Source organism: Neopsephotus bourkii, unplaced genomic scaffold (assembly GCF_033783945.1).
Source record: "Neopsephotus bourkii isolate Nb327-2 ecotype Australia unplaced genomic scaffold, CSIRO-AGI_Nbou_v1 NB_1120, whole genome shotgun sequence".
NCBI lineage: Eukaryota > Metazoa > Chordata > Aves > Psittaciformes > Psittacidae > Neopsephotus > Neopsephotus bourkii.
In genome coordinates, this window is record NW_026901606.1 from 2,482,810 (window position 1) to 2,500,368 (window position 17,559).

Here is a 17,559-nt window from a genome sequence, read left to right on the forward strand (position 1 = left end):
TTATTATTTATGGGAATTTTTACACCTTCCTCTGACACCTCTAGAAGAGGCTAGTGTATGGGATGTAATAGTGGACTAGATGAACTGGAACATACTGCATTCCAGTTGGAAATTTACAGTGGGGGAATGGATAGCTGGAGGGATTCATAGCCTTCTTTCTAGTTGCAGCAAGCTGCAGACTGGTGAGGTGTGTGCTGCTCTGTCAGATGATGTTGTTGGGGCTAACTCAGTGCCTTCTCAGTTTAGGCCAGAACTCTGTTCATCCCCAGACCACTCTTCCGGTTTGGACTGGAAAATTCTTTTAATATTCACTTCCCGATCTTTGTTGAGAATATAAACAACTGTTTCTGTCACTTAAAATTGTTCTAATATTCACTTCCAGATCTTTGTTGTGAATCTGTAAACAACTGTTTGTGTCAGTCTTTTGTATGCAGGTTTTGTCAGGGTTTCTGCTCCACTAAAGCAAGACGCAACCCATTAGGTAGATCAGTCAGCAATTTGTTGTGATATAGCTCCAATATAACGTAGTTAGGAGTTGGTGTGGCATAAGTAAGTGAACTGAAATCACTGAAGGTGAGAAGGGGTTACTTGGAAAATAGTCAAGCATCAGCCTTACAGAATGCTGTCATAGGTAGAAAATTTATTAGAATGGATGCAAGGCTTTTAGAATGAGGAGAAGCACAGGGAACAGAGATGCTAGGCTTTGTTACCTTAACTGCATGTAAGATGAAATTGCAGCAAGGGGCAGACTATGTGTCAGCAGAATATTAGTTCCACCACAGATAAGGCCAGGGAGGGTGGGAAGAAATGTGTGTCTGCAGATTCAATTTTCAATCACTTTCTAATGTCAACCACCTGTTATACCTGGTGGATATTCATACATAAAATGTAAATCTGGTATGATTGAAGTTAACCAATGAATTCATTTTGCCATTACTGTAAATAGAAAAAAATATTGCTTGACATAAATCTAACAGAAATTAAAGGAATAAAAACAAGCTAGAAAAATACGTTTAAAAATAAGGTCAGGTTTACATTTTGTTTTGTCTCAGGATTTTAGACTCTTTTTGTTTTCTCTTAAATATGCTAGAATTAAGATCACTCACAGTTATCCTAGACAGCTTATTCATTCTGCACCAAAGACAAAGCTGTTTTCTAAGCTTTTATTTAGGGTTTTTCTTTTCTTACTTTTATATTTAATAAGAATTTCTATTCATGGTTATAGCTCACCCTGGATTTAAACTTAAGAACAAAATACAAATTTCCTCTGAATTCTGAATGGTTTATTTGCAAAGCCAGTTTTTGTAAGAACTGGAAGGATTTATCTTGAATAACTTCCTATAAAAGGGTTTTGAAATGCTCTCAGTGTATGAAGGAAGATTGTAAAGTGCAGTACCAAACAGGACTCGTGCTTCATTAATTCCTTTTTTGCTTTTAAGGCAAATCATGGTAGTTAAGTAAAACTCCCTGTTAAATGTTGGGAACTCCTTTATTTACGGGCCCAAAAGGACTTTATTTTTCTCTGTGCCCTACTAGACTTTTGAACATAAGAATTTGCAGAAGCAGGGATGACATTTGCTGCAGTAAAAAGTCAAATAATTAAACTTCTGTAGTTCTTGCAACACTTTGGAAGTAGCCATGGGATTTTTTTTGTTTTCACTAATTTAAGCAATGTACTAAATAACCTGACGTTAAGTTATGTAGCTAATAAATGTTAAATACATAATTTTTGTGGATTTTAACATTAGCATGTGCTTAAGTGTTCCATTGGATCAGGACCGATGCACACAGTAGCTTTGGATCCAAGCTTTGATGCAGTATTTCCCTGTCATGGACTTTCTCTGCAAGAGAAAAACGTAAAGACTTTAACCCCTGAAAGAATATTGCAGCAGGTAAAGTATGACATACCATCTGCCAACTACATTATAATGTGCATGATACCAGAGTGTAACTCTCTTCAATACTGGTATGCCCCAGTTGTAACTAGCAGACCTCTGAACATGGTAGATGAATAGAACTTGGAACACCAGTGTTCATTGATTATGGGACCATTTCACAAATGGAATTAAGGGTATTGTAAACTTTTTCCATGACTCCAATGAACAAGAATGAGCCAGATACCTATATTTGCTCCTAAAATTCTTAATTTTAATAGTAGATAATTTTATAGGGTGCTAGATAGTTTTCTACTTTTGTGTCTTGATTCTCGCTGGATTTCATCCCTACAGCTTTAATTGCTACAGCAGAAGGCACCAAAATTCCTCTGTGTATGAAAACATCCTAGAGATGACATGGCATGCTGTTGTCTTTCCCTTCCTCTCTTCTCTCCTCCCCACCCTGCTCCGACCCCCCCCCCCCCCCCCATTTTCAACCTGTAAGCGGGTTTTAAACAAGTATGTTATTTTAAAATACTTTGTTTTCTCTACAGCATGCTTTAAATGAAGTGACAGTGTAGGTCAGGTACACAGCTAGACTTCTCATCCCTCAAGGTTAGGTAGTTATGCTGTTTTAAGACATGATAAATCCTTGGGAAACTTAGCAAGTATAAAGGATAATAATCTTTCTGTTCAGAATTTGTAAAATAGGCCACTGAGAGGTCTTTTTTCTTAAAAGAAAAACTCTTTCAGAGGGCATTTTATTGATGAGAATTACAATACTGGAAAATCTGGTATAGATTAGTAAAGAACAGTAACAGTGTATCCAAATGAAACTGGTTGTATAATTAAATTCCTTTAATAGGTATTGAAATTTAAACCTCTTGATACGTCTGACGTAAGCATAACTCTTAAAAGTCAGGGAACTTGATTCTAATAGTGTAATGTGGGAAAGAAATATTGGGATGATGATTAAGGATTTCAAATATCCTGGGAGGAAATTTATACAAAACAATAGGCATTTAAATAAAGAAAACAAACTCAACCAAATATTCTCAACCAACCAACCAACCAAACCAAATAAACCTATAGCCGTAAAATGTAAAATATAAAAAGAAGCTTTAATAAAACCATGTATATGTAGGTGTGCAGTTTATACCAGCAGTAATGAAGCAATGTGTCTAGAATAACCTAATGGCAAGTAAACAAAGTTAAAGATTGAAATCTTTAAGTAACATAACGTTACTGCTATTTTTACACTCCTTTTTACCTGTTCATTATTACCTTCTCTGTTTTGACTGTGTGTTTTTCTTATGTTTTGGTTTCCTATTTCCATGTTGGCAACCACAAAAGGCCCTCATTCTATGTTGGTTTTTGTTTTATTTTTTCTCATTTATAGAATATTATTTTCGTTTGGTTGGGTTTTTTTTCTTAATATTGATTACAATTTGTCAAGTCTCTGCTGTGTATAATATTTGCGTTTTCTTAAATTCGTAAAAAGGCAAATTACTTAGTGAGATTTGATGCAGCTGTTAGGAGGATCATACCAAATGGTTGACTTCCTGTCTGCTAAGGAAGAAAGAAAATGTTTTAGCAAGAATGGCTTAAATGATGGAGTCCTGGCAGTCAGAATACCAAGCTATGCCTAGTTTTCATTTGTACTAATCAAGCTTATCTGCAAGCTTTTAACTGTTGTTTCTGTTTTACTGTCCCCCAAGAGCATGAAGGATGAATTTTCTGGGTCGAGAATGTTAGTTGAAAGGATAACCAATTTCTAACAACAATTGGAATGCCCATGGACAAGTATAAAGAAAATTTACTTTATAAAAGTAATTATTAGCCCTAGAGTTCAGCATTTAAATGTTGATCTCATCTTTTTCTCTTCAGCGTTATATCTGACATATCACTGCTGAGTGATGCTAAACTATATAGGTAATACATATTTAATATGATCCCTTTTCATCCAAAAGCCTTTCTGTCTTAATGCTATTTAATCTATGGTGTGATCTCAGAAGTTCCCAACCTAGTTGAGCTTCCTCTGTCCATATAGCAATTGATGTCTTGGTCAAAAGGGTGTATTTTGATCATCTTTATTTGCTTTCATTTCCTTCTGCAGTACATTTTGGAACATAATGGCAGGGCTGACCTTGGCTACTCATGTTTTCGCTGAGCCTTTTTATCCTTTTCCCTTTCCAAAATGATAGTACATTGCTCAGTGTCCATTTTCTATCCATCTCTGGTGCAGAGTTAGAATAGATGAGTTCAAACAGTACTACTGACTTCTCTGTCTGTAAAGGCACTCATTGAGAGAAGTAAGCTAACTGTTTTTAGAAGTTCAAGTTATGCATCATGTGCCTAGTTTAGTGAACTACTAATTTCCACATCTGTTTTTTTAGTGTCAGTAAGATCTTAAATAGGTTTTCATCAGTTATTGCTACAAACTTCCTTTCTATAAACCTTTTAGAAAGAAGAAAGGGCAGAACACGTTCTCTGTAATTTGTAGTTCATGATGATTTGGAGATGTCATGTTCCAAACATAGGCACTTAAGTGAACATTTGTATTTTGTGCTACTGAAAGGAGCTGTACTACAGGCTTTTCCTGGAAACTAAACACTGTGTCTACTCTGTGCCATCAGCTGGTCATACTTTTACAGATTGTTGTTTTCTTAGCTTTGGTGTTCTATTTTAGAGTAACAGTTGTGCATACTTTCTTCAATTGAAAATGTGAAAACAGTTCTGAAAAAGAAGATACTAATTTATCTGAAGGAGTCACATAATGTTTGAGTGTCTGTAATACTTTGTTTGAATTGAGCTTGGCTGAATTAGCCATACAGAACATTTCAGTTGCATCATAGTGCAAATTTATGCTACAAAAGTAAAAAACTGTTTATTTGCAATCCTCTTCATTGTAATGTCACAGTACTTCTACTAAGGCATGTCTTGAAGTTTTAAGTACCCCTAATTAAGACTTTGGGCTTGATTCTTCTCTTAAAATCTTAGGGAACTCTTTCGTTGAACTCAGCAGAGATAAGATGAAATGTAATCTGTACCCTTTCATCAACATACCATTTGAACTGCGAGTATGGTATGACCTTTCTGTTTTTCTGAATAAGAATAGCATGTAACAGTAAACAAAAATGCCTATTCAAAGGTTCAAAATGTTTTGGACCATTTTGGACAGATGATGACAGATCTAGGTTTCTTTCTGGAGTTCTTCTGAGGCTTAACGTGTTTGTGGGAAAAATCACATCTGAGAGCGAGCAGCTGTTTGATATTTATTGATATTCATTTAGTATCATTAAGATCATAGACTTGATAAATAGGATAAATTATGATGAAAAAATAATTGTAGTGGACAAAAATAATCAATTTGCTGCTTCTCCACTGAAGGTGAGGGACAAGAGAAAAGACTCAAGTAGACAATGTCAGCCTTTAGAAGAAGGAGAACATTTTATGAGTGGACTTCCTTTATATCTACCAGTCTTGTGAGCAAGGGTGTAAAGTCTGTAAATTGGAACTTAAAATAATAACATTCTGGAAGAAATAAGTATTTGTTGTGTTCTCCCTTTTTTTCACATGTCAAGCTTTTCTTTGGAACCACAAATAAGAAACTGATCACCTTCCATTAGAGTTAGTATACACCCATGATGTGATTTTAGAAAATACACTATTTGCCAGATGAAAAAAAAAAAAAAGCTACAAGCAATTTGTGCTGTTTGTAGACTAAAAATTGATGGTTTGAAGAATATGGTTTGAAAACATTTTTTCTACCTTTTTATAAATTAGTACATCCAGTGTTTTTGGAAGTGACCTTTGCTTCTGGATAAAAGGTTTCCCATTCTGTACTGCAGTTTTAAAGGTCTAATCATGCTGTATTTTTCTCACCCAAGAACGCTTCATGCAAGTTGGCATGTCTGTTTCCGGATTGTACCCCAGTCAGTAACATGATTGTAAGAATACTTAACAACTATTGTTGCTTTCTTTCAGAAAATTCAAATCACTTTTCATGGAGTAAGTATCCTTCTTCTCATTTCACAAAAGGGGAAATGGAGCACAGCAGAGTGCTTTGGTCACAATTGCACAACAGATAAACAGACCCTAAGTCTTCTAACTCCAGCTCAGTGCTTCATCCACTGGACCACCCTGTCTTCATAGGCAGATGTTCTCTGATAGAAGTTTCACAGAAACCCAGGTGCTGTGGGAAAATGTCCTTTTATATAAAGACTGTAAAACAAGGCCACTGTTGTCATTTAATAAAAGAGATTATTTTATAGATGTAAGACCAGTTAACACATTTTAACCAACAGCAATGCTGATATTTCCTGGTTTTCAGAGATTAAGATAGGCTGAACAATGGAGGGTTTCCAATGGCAAAAGTACTGCTGTAAATATTTCTTTTGGTAATGTAATTAGGAAGTATTGGCTCCAGTTAATGTAACTTAAACAAAACATGTTGTCCTCGGCAAGCTTGTTAAACAGACATAGCCTTGTCTTAAAAGAAAGCAGGGGCATATAGTGTTTCCATGGAAACTCAGTTAAAATACTGATTTGTGGATATGATCATAATCGGTACCACAATCTAATCTGATTGAATTAGATGAAAAAGTCTTAGTTATGAAGTCAGCACACTCTAAAAATACCTCTACACATGCAGAAGTTGTAGTCTTCCATCCTTAAAGATGCTTTCTGCCTGTGTGTAGAAGCAGGGAAACTTGCGGGGGACCCTTCTCTTTTCACTTCTATGATCAATTGTACCATTTTTAATGTAAAAAATTAAGATCAGAATTTAAAGTAAATCTCTTTAAATATACTTTAATGAAGTTGGTTATAACTTACTGCATTTAATATGTCTGTTTGATTTCCTTTTTTTAATGAAGGGGAGAAGGGTTTTTCCCTTAGGATAGGGTTTATCAACTTTGTACTCAGAACAGAGAAGATAATCTTTGCTTCCCTTATAGACATGCTGAGGAAATTTATTATTCCTTAAAAAGATCCTGACATCTTTCTTTGTAAAATAGCACTGAAATTCAGAGTTGCTTGAATTGACCCCATTAGAAAAATAATGTGTTTTATAAAATGTTTTATGGCAGCATTTCCAAGATAACCTTTGTCATTTAGAAATGTCTACATTTTGGAAAGTGGTATTTCAAAGTTATTTTGAAGTGTACAGTATAAGTATACAGTAGAGACTTCAGAATAATGACCTAATGTTTAGTGATTCCAGTGTGAAGTGCTTCTGGAAATCCCATTAGTATCAGCCTCCCTTTGGTATACATCTTAACAGCTATAAAAGCCTGGCCTTTGGAAGGCTAACTTTCCTTGTAAGTCAGTAATAGGTTTGCCTTTATACAGCAACATAATTTCTGAGAATTCTTGCCAGAAGTCTCTCTTTTTGAGTGGAGATTAGATGACATTTTTTGAATCTCCAGAGCTCCATTTTGGAAGGTGCTAAGTATTCTCCTCATGTGCTGGGCATCCCTTAACACTCACAGGCTTCAATGAGCACTAGCAGCGCTCACCACCTTTCAGGCAGAAGCCCCAACTGAATTTTCACCTATCTTGCAACTTAGTATAAATGGAAGCTATTTAGTATGATAAATTCTTACTTTAATGGAATATCAAAGACAGCTACCTTTCAGCAAACCTTCCTGATTAATTTCAATGCTTTTCCATTGAAGAGGATTACAGCTGGTATCCATGATATTGATTTCCCTCAAAAAGTATTAATTCCTAATTCTAAAGTACACTTTACTGCTGTATTGACAGCTAAATCCTACTAATCATTAGGATATAAATTGTAATATACTGATTGTTGAAGCATCTGGGTAATGTTCTATATGATGTTAAGCATAGTCCATTTATAATTCTGTTGTGAAAGTCATGTCAGCACTTACGCTACTTCCATAAGCTGTTAACTCACCCAGGGAAGTTCACTTACCGTCATAACTTGGCATGCGGATCTCAGGCAATGATTCTATATTTATTAAGAAATTTAAAAAATCTGGCAGTGCTTTTAAATTTTATCTGTCTCAAAATTTAGAAAAATCCTTATTCTTTTGTTGTTTTCTTGGAGTATGTCTTCAAAACATTTATTAATTTTGTATTTGGACATACATTAGTTAATAGATTGATTTTGTATTTTGTGTCATTCGGGAGGTAATTTCAATTTTGTCTAATGAAGCAAGTACTCTCTTGTCTAATTTTCAGTAACATAAAGACCTCCCTCATTTAATGAATGTTCACAGGATCAGACCTAAGCAGTCAGTTCTGCTGAAGAATATGTAGGTTTATGTAGCTATTGTGAAGATATCAATTTGTTACTTTTCCTTAAATGTGGTAAGTAGAAAAATAAAATAGAAATCTATCATTCTATCCCTTCCTGCCTGAACTGTTGGATGTACATTAGCTATTTTCCAGATTGCATACTTGAATTTCAGGTTAGACAAAGCGAAAGACAAATTATTTTCCCCAATATAGTTTATTCCTAAGAAGCATGATTAATATTTCTTGGCAGAGTTTTTTTTTATTTTCAACTACAAAATGCTATGGAACTACCCAAATCTGCTTCAGACATGTAGAAATTTATGCACTGTTTTGGGCACATATGATTTTTATATTTACCTTTCTAAAACTATAGATTAAGACTATGTGTTTAAAAAGCAAAAACATGGTTAAATAAAGTAGTGATTTTTAGAAAAATTAAAACATGAAAACTATTCTGAAGCATTACAGTGAATATTTGACTTATAATACATCCAATAGGTATGGTGTTGAAAGGCTGGATTTGTATGCACGGTGAGGTATTTCTGATCTATTATTTGACTTCAGATAACATTACTCATGTTTTTAGTAATTCAAGATAATATGATAATCACAGTATAGCACAAAAAGTTTCTATAAAATGTCACTATTTTTATAACAGTCCCTAAGAGATCCAAGACTTATTTCCAAATTTCATACATACTGTTTTCTCACTTAGTGTGTTAAGTCTATTTTGACTAATAAAGTTTCATATATTCACAGATCTTGTATGCATATAATGCATACGGTGCATACTCACAATGATATTGGTAGTCACTGTGTTCTGGAGGCAGGAGAAGTTGAATTCTGTAAGCCTCTCCCTTCCGTACTAAGATTGGTAACAGTAGAATCTACGTGTCTTGGCCAGTACATCAGTGGTAGGGTAGAAGGCATTGAGCTGACACAGGAGAAACTAGACAGAGACCTCATGAGCTCCTTTTGCAGTGGATGCCATAACATCTATTTTTAATGTTTCAGCCAGACAGTTCTGTGCCTGGCAGTAGCACAACTTGAAGCTATTCATCTATGGTTAGGATTTCAGTTAGGTAAGGGTACACCTCTTTGGAAATAAGAGCAATACAGGCTTTGCCCATTTCTGAAATTGGCCTGTCTCATGACTCTGAGATATGTAGATATGGACTTCTTTTTCCAGTGTGATTAGGTAGTAACCAGGATCAAGTCTGACAAAAAGAAAATTCTTTCAGAGTTTGAACATGTTGTATTTCTGTTACAAGTGGAAGCAGAAAGCCTGACATCTCCTGAGAGAATCCAGTCACAGACTCCAAGAATTCAGATAAGTATCCTAATTTCTGGATCTTTGTCTGAATTTAGAACCTCTTAGGGTTCATTAATTGCAAACTTGAAACCACGGCCTTTTGGCTGAGATGTGAAAGTTATGCTGGCTAAGCTACTCTAAACTAGGACCTTAGCTGTAAGAAGTAAAGCTTTTATTGAGAACTTGACAGTCATAGATCCTCCCTTAAGACTTATAAATGTACTTACAAATATATGCCATTTTTTTTTTTCCATTTCAGTCCTGGGATATACTTTGAAAATTGCCAAAAACTGAACAAGAAAACACTAAAAACGAAAAAATGGTTAGGGAGTTATTAAAATACCATCACAGCTTCGTTATTTTAATGTTACTGTGGCCAGATTTCGGTCTTCACGTGCTTCCTGTATCATTAGAATTCAGAAGTATTTGGCTCACTAGTGACCATGCAGGGGAATGTTGGAAGAACCAGCTGGCTCATAGGAACTCCCTATTAAAATATCTGCCACCAGCAGACTTTCCTGTATGATGGGGCTTACCCTTCTCTCTGTGTGCCACTGAAACATTCCTGAGGCTAATAAATATACTATTCAACCCACTGTTTTCCCTTTTTTTTCTTTTTTTTCTTTTTTTTTTTTTTTTTTTTCCCCCTTTCTTTTTTTGGTAATGGAATCAACCAGGGGTCAATAGGTATCAGGTATTTTCTAAAAGTCACAGGGAGGATACTCTAGACACCAGACAGGACTTAACTGTGCCTTACCTTACCCCCTTCAAATTATGAAGTCTAAATCATTCTTTTATACTATCGATGTCCTTCTTGCATTTCTCAGGAGCAAGGGTATGTATCTTTCCAGCAAAATGTACTTAGAGTAATTTTGCATGCCGAGTGGTTACCTCCCTCCAAGCTTATGGGAGGTTTGTCTTTTCTTTTTTTTTGGGGGGGGCTGTTTGTTTTATTGTTTTGTTTGAGGGGGTTCTTTGTTTTGTTTCAGGTTGGTTGGTTGGTTGGTTGTTTTTAATTGCAAACGGATTCCCAAGTACCTCCCTTGAGCTGTGCTCCGGCTATACAGAGTTTATCACAGGGGAAATTTCTGTGGAGCCCTTTGTTAGGGTGTTGGCAGCACATAAAGTCTGAAATACAGCATAACTGTCTGAATGATAATTTACAGATAACCTGTTTCCCTCCAAGCTCCTTAATGAAGCCTCCTGAAAAGCCAATGAACTGTCAGTCAATAGTGTCTATATTTTTTATGTTTTCACTCAATTTATATCCTTTTTGTGTTTCCTCCTGCTGCTACTTCATTAGTCCTCCAGCAAGAAGATATGTGTCATGGAGTCAAAGGGAGTCTGGTTTATGGTGTTGTTCACAGCCTGCCCTCTGCAGTTGTCTTCGTCAGGGACTGGCTGCAAACCAAGCCCTTCAGCTTTCACTGGTGGTTTGAGTTTGGAGGAACTTCAGCATCCCAGCAATCATCATCCTGCTCCCCTTTCAGCTTAGCCTCACATCAAGTTCCCAATATCTCCTCCCTTTCTGCTTCAGCTTGGCCTCCAGGAAATACCAGTTGCCACTGCCTTCACTATATCTTGGGAGTTTCCATTCAGATGGCTGCTTCCACCACTAATTCTAAAAATCATCTGGAAGAAAATAGCAAGTTTGAGGTACATGAGTAAAGAGGCAGAACTTAACTTCCCATTGTCCATTTGGCAAGAATTTACTCATTTACATATTGCATCCCGATAGTTTTGGTAAAGGAACTATTTGTGTTTCCATATAAAAACACTATTTGTGTTTTCATCTTATACTACGACATAGGAAAAAATCTCTCCTAAAAAATTGATAGTTATATAGGACTTAGAAATTTATATGTATGTGCAGTCATTCCACTAATTTGATGATAAAAAGACAAAGATAAGGTAGCAGTAGTAATACAGGATTTTTTCCTGAATATTGTTTAAATTCCAAGACTACATGCTAACTTGCACATTGAAATTTTTTGTATTTTACATTTTATCTAGGGTAATAAAAGACTAATTTTTTGAAAAATTAATCTCAAATGTTAATGAGACATGGTAGCTCAAATTTAGGTGGAAAAAGTGGGTGCATCTTTACATGTATTTCAAATACATTTACGATTCAAATAATTGTAAAATATGGAAAAAAAATCAGGGTAACTAAATATAAAGTGCACGTTTTGGGGTTAGGCAAGAAAGCTTCATGTCAGAGAACCTGCAAGAAAGGTTATAAAAAAAAAAAATTAGAAATCTTCACTCAGTTAAATAATAAAGTATAAAAAACCCAAACCAAAACTAAAACCAGATCAACATTGCATCGGAGAGTTTATGAATAATAGTATCTTATCCAAATGCATAACTGCACCACTGGGGTAGGAACTATGCTTTATTATAGAAAAAACAGAAGAGCACACACAACTGCTGATTAGTTTGGCCAAGGTTTTTGTCAATTTACTCTTTTTATCACAGGCTACTTGTAACAGTTCATTATAAAGATAGCTGTTATCACCACCAAGTATTGAGGTTGCCTAACACTTACAACTATAAGCTTATGTTTTCAGTGTATTAAAAAAAATTGCCAGACTTATACTATTGGGCTGCTTTTTGTTTATTTTTTTCTATTTTGTGCTGGGTTTCTGGATCAGGTTCAGACATTCTGGATAGCAAAAATAATATTTTTTTATGAAAATAGTAAATTCCGGGAGTCTTCTGTTTGAAGAGAGAAAATGAAGAGGAAGGTACGGGTAGAATGGAAAAGATCACTGAGATCAAGAAGGAAATAGAATGAAGTGTGAGATTTGGAAGGATGAAACTGTATTTTACTGTGCAAGTAAACTGAAACTGGGATTAGAAGCAGTCTGGAAAGTGCACATTTGATGTATGCTCATTCATATTTTTTTAATATATCCTGCGTATGATGAAAGAATGACTATCCCTGGGAATATAGCTATGTTGGATGATACTGGAGCGTAGTTATATTACTGTAAGAGAGTGCCTGTTGGAATACGTCTAATTTATTAACCTAGACTTGCCATTTTTCTTCAAATGCAGTATATAACACATGTAACAAGTGTTTTTAAGGGCATCATCTTTGGTGGTGGGAGTCTTCCATTAATCTGTAGTAGAAGTACTTATTGGCAGTTACGGTGTTTATTTCTCAGTATTACATGCTGGGGTGTAATATTCAGCAGCTCATTCTTTGGGTGAGCTGAAAACTGAAGACAGTTTGAACTGAAACAGGTTTGGAATATAAACAAAAGAAGTGCAGTCAATGTTTTTAAAGTAATTAAAGGTGTTCTGGAATATTTCACATTTAGTTATTAGATATTTTAAAAGATAGTACTAAGAGGTAATATGAGTAGGAGGAAAGAAAGGAGTCTTAAGGAGTCTACATTTAATACACGAAGGCAATACGGATTAAGAAAATCCTGCTGAAATCTGTCTACAAGATTTCTTATTCTGAAGCCAAGTTAAACCTCATTTGAGATAATGCCATCAGAAATATGAGGCCCAAATTTCTTCAAAATGTTTAATGTCTTTTATATATGGGAAAGAATCTTAATCTATACTGTGTTCTGTGGGAAAAGGGAATGGAGACATAAGATATTTTTCTAACCTTGCTGATCTAGTCCTTTTATATAGTGCAGTGTTCTGTAGCTGTTTCACAGAATGGAAATCCCTTTAGCTTTTACTACTTTTTCCTTAATTTTGTATTTGGAATCCCTCTACCAGGTTTATAGGGCTTTTCAGCTTCCCTCTTGCCTGAAATCAATTAGTCTAATCTATTTTCCTCTCTCTTATTTTAAATAAGAGATGATTATTTTTGCTTAGAGCCTGAGAGCTCTTTTAATACACAGGAGTATCTTGCACACAAGTAATTTGTTGCGCAGAAGTGATTTGTTGAGGAAGGCTTTCCTTATCTTTCTGCCCATTTGCTTTACCATGGAGATCTTGAAATGAACACAAGCAATCATGATCTATTCAGAGTAGTTATTTATTTTTCTTCATGTTTGCCTTGATACTAAGCAGCCGTGAGCTCTTGAGCACTTCCCAATAGTTTTATCCTCAAGTCATCTCATTGAGAGTGAAATATTACCTTCAGCCGTGGAATCAATGAATAAGGAAATTACTTATTTAACAATAATTATCACTGAGCCAAGAATTTTAGTTTGTAGTTCTCAACCATCTGTTATTTCATAGGGAATGCACTAAAGAATAGCAGCCAGTTTATTAAATAAAATAAATAAGTCTCAGGGAGTTAATAACTGTTTTCTATAGGCAGCATTAAAGGTATTAATTGGAATCACCTAAGTAAATTTGGTAATACAATTGAAAAATATTGCATTTGGAATATTAATTTGAGATTATGCATTTTGTGTTGCATGGAGGAAGAGCCTTAATACCCCTCCATCCGTTTGCATTAATTGGTCTGTACATGCCTAGCTCCAGCCCACTCTCCCCAGTGACATTCCAAAGGAAAGGCAGCAGTGAAGACATAACCTTTTCTCCTCATCTTTACTGATTTTTTCCTGGCTGAAGAAAAATAATTTGTACCCCTTGGCCATTTTGATTGACCCAATCCTTCAAGTGTTGAATAATACTTTATAGCATACTTTAAAATGTATGTCCTGTGTAAAGAGCAATTATAGTTTTTGTTAACTGTGTTTTGTTTTGGTGACATGGGAGAAATGATTCTGAGGTTTCCTTTTTTCCCCACATGTAGCCAGCTTGTAAAACATAGATTTAAACATAAAGGAGGTCAGAGCACAGAGATTTCATTCTAAAGTTCTGAAATACTGAAGGTCTAGGGATCACTCCAAAGAACGTATTGGCTCTAAAATCTTTTGAAGTATATTTGAATAGTTCTTCAGGCAATAAATGACCTGACCAAAAAATTTCCTGTTCTAGTTACCGTTTTCTCTAAAAGCTCAGGGGAATAAAATCCTGCAGAAATGCTTTAGTATCACCTCAGGGGCTGAAAACTGTTTTCCCATACACTAAGACTGTTAAGTCTTTTGAATGTAGAAAATTCAAATACTTATTAGCTGAATTGTAGGAAGCATTTATAATTATAATTTATTATATATTACATAGTACATAGAATATTTAAAAGTTACTCATTCAGTGACAAGGAAGTTCCTATATGGAATTGTGCAAGGAACAAGATGTAGAGAAATTAAAATGGTGAGATTAAAATCTCACATTAAGATACAGCTTTTCAAAGGAAATGTCTTTTGCTGCTTTCACCATACCATGTTTATAGCAGCTGTTTTTTCTTCTGTCCTGCCGCATAGGCACAGATCATAGAATCATTTAGGTTGGAAAAGACTGTTGAGTCCATCCATCATGTAGCGTTTCATTATTTAATAGCAAGTACAGGTATTACAAAACTCTAATTAAGGTAATACTTCTCAAAGGAAATATATAATCTGTTGTGTGTTATACTTAAAATACTGCAGTTACAACATTGTATTGCCTTGACCAGAGTAGACCAAGTTTAAGATGTGTTTGTGTTTTACCTCCTCCAATAGCATTGCACCTCAGAGATTAGTGATACAGCTCTTCTAAAAGTTAGGTAGACAAATAAACTGAATCTATTTTGAAAAAGTAAGGAAGACAACAAGTAAATTGATAATACCTGAGCCTTTAGTTTCTACACAAGCTATGCTACTGCTGAAATTATGGGAACCTGCTCAAATGGATTTATCACTTTTATTTTCCCTCAGTCTGTCTGAGAAGCATCAAAATTCATAGGCATAATACTGTGAAAACAAAGATGCAGCTGCCTGTCTTCTCTCATCATGAAGAGGGATTCTCTTGCTCTGCATTTCATAGAAATTAGTCCCAGTATTTCAATTGTCTTTATACTACAGCATTTTGTTGTGCAACTCATTAAAACATTCTCATGGAATCTTTTACAGACAAGCTTTGTTGTAATTATCTTGTTACTGTCTTAGATTCTCTCTCACATGGTAAGTAATTTATATCGGACACTAGAAAACCAACTTTCTTTTTATCTTAGGAAGATTCTAGGCTATATATTTAGCACTTCTCTACAAAAATTTGCAGTTAAATCTTAGAATCATAAAATAGTTTAGATTAGGAGGATGTCCTGAGGTCATCTAGTCCAATATCCTGCTCAGATTTTTATACACATACAACTTAATTATGGGAGAACAATAGTTTTAATTGTTCCTTAATGTTTATTACACTTTCATTAATAGTCTGCAAGAACAAAAAATGACATTTAATCAAAAGCTGCTTTGCCAGGTATTTTAAACAGGCCAGCCATGGCAGATCAATTAATCTCTAAATCACAGAGGTTTATCACTGACATGTGATGGAATACCTTATATTCTAATATCACTGCTATTGGTCTGTATTCATATTTTGCAGTTTAAGTTATACTATAGGTGTTGGATAGATGCTATGTATGTTGGATATTGTAAGCACAAATGGATGTACATCATAAACATAGTGGAATAGATCTTGTCTTCATCTGTTAAAGCTTAATGAACGTTTCTCACAGGTTTAAACCTTAATCTGACGTTTGATAATCTCTGTCCTTTAAATCATCAGGACAATAAATTTTATAATCTTCTCAGTTTTGGCAACTGTTTTTCTGCTCTGGGTGGTGGTCCTTTAATAAGAGTGCAAGCTCCAGAGGATGGACTTTATCAGGACCTTAAATTAAAAGTATCTAACAGCAGTCCACTCATCTGTGCCTGTTAAGAACAGCAGTATTTCTAACTGATAGATTAAGGCTTTAGAGAGCACAGATCCATGTTTTATTCTAAACCTCAGTATCGTGACTTTCTACATCAGATCTTTGTGTGAACTCTGGTATTAATTCCCTTTATATGTCATTTACCCAACAATAAAATAAAATTAAGACATAACCACATTTAATAAGTATTTTGAGATTCCTTTTTTTGCTTTTTTTTTTGGAAATATTCTTTAGTAAATATAGGTAGAGGAAGTTGTTAGTGTTTATGAATGAGTGAGGAACAAAATTTGTAAGGCACCTGAGAACACACCAGACATGGAGAGAAACATTTTGGAGGATTTGTAGAAGCAGTTAAACAGATTAGGAAGCTGCTTTGTTATGGAACCATAGAAATCAATAGGAGTTAATAGCAACTCTGCTTAAACACTTGTGAAAATCTGCATCTTTAAAAATCTAAACACTTTTGAAAATTCCTTTTTATTTCAGGAATTCAGCCATTCAAAATAGATTAGCCAGAAGATGCTGTTATCACTTGGAGAAAGATGCAACTCCCTGGGTCTATATATCTCAATTCTTTCATTCTGCAGGGAAATATGCCTACTGTCTTAAACCTCTGACCCAGCTGAGAAGTGAGGTTGACTCCATGTGATCCTGTCAGGTTACTTTTAAACTGAGAGCTCAGAAACATTTAAAAATTTGTAACGGATTTCAGAATTTATATTTTTTCCAATGTAAAGAAAGCCATTTCTCACTCCAGTTTAGATACCATGTTTTATTGCTCAGAAGGTTTGTTCAGTCTGTATTGTATGGAAAAGAACTCTTATCCTCCATGATCAGAAAGTCTGCAAAATATTACATTCTTTGCAGGTTGGAGTCTTAGACTCTTAGAGTCAAGGTACCTGTTTGTGTAACTAATGTTGATCACGTGCTTTGGTTCAGGGAATTCAACGTGAATGTCTGTGTGCAAAAAACAAGGCATAAACTGCTTGCTGAAATCAATATGGCTTTTACTGATATAAATGGTTTTGCATTAATTCTTTGATAATTAAATGGATTGGTAGAAATGTAATGCGAGATTGAAATTTCAAATACTGATGTAGCATCCAAAAGCAATGTGAATTCCTTGTGGAAAGTTTCTGAAAAGGTCTGTGGTTTGCCTTCATTTCAGAAAAAGTAGGTAGGATATACAGATCACCTGCATGCTAGGAATGAACCTAAAGGCAAAAACATGAATTTTGTAAACTAGTAGCATTTGTCAAATACTTTCATTTGACTGAATTGCACGTAATGCTCTTAATTTCAGTTTTCAAAAAAGTTTTTACTGTTTGGAATAGGCTTCTTGTGTGCCACTGATAATTCATGGATTTAATTAC

At 34.9% G+C, this 17,559-nt stretch overlaps 1 protein-coding gene across 2 annotated transcripts in view; it reads left to right on the plus strand.

The window, feature by feature from the left end:
* Positions 1-17,559, plus strand: part of CACNA2D3 (calcium voltage-gated channel auxiliary subunit alpha2delta 3) — a 457,261-nt gene that overhangs the window by 393,418 nt on the left and 46,284 nt on the right. The gene's annotated exons all lie outside the window — the stretch shown is intronic.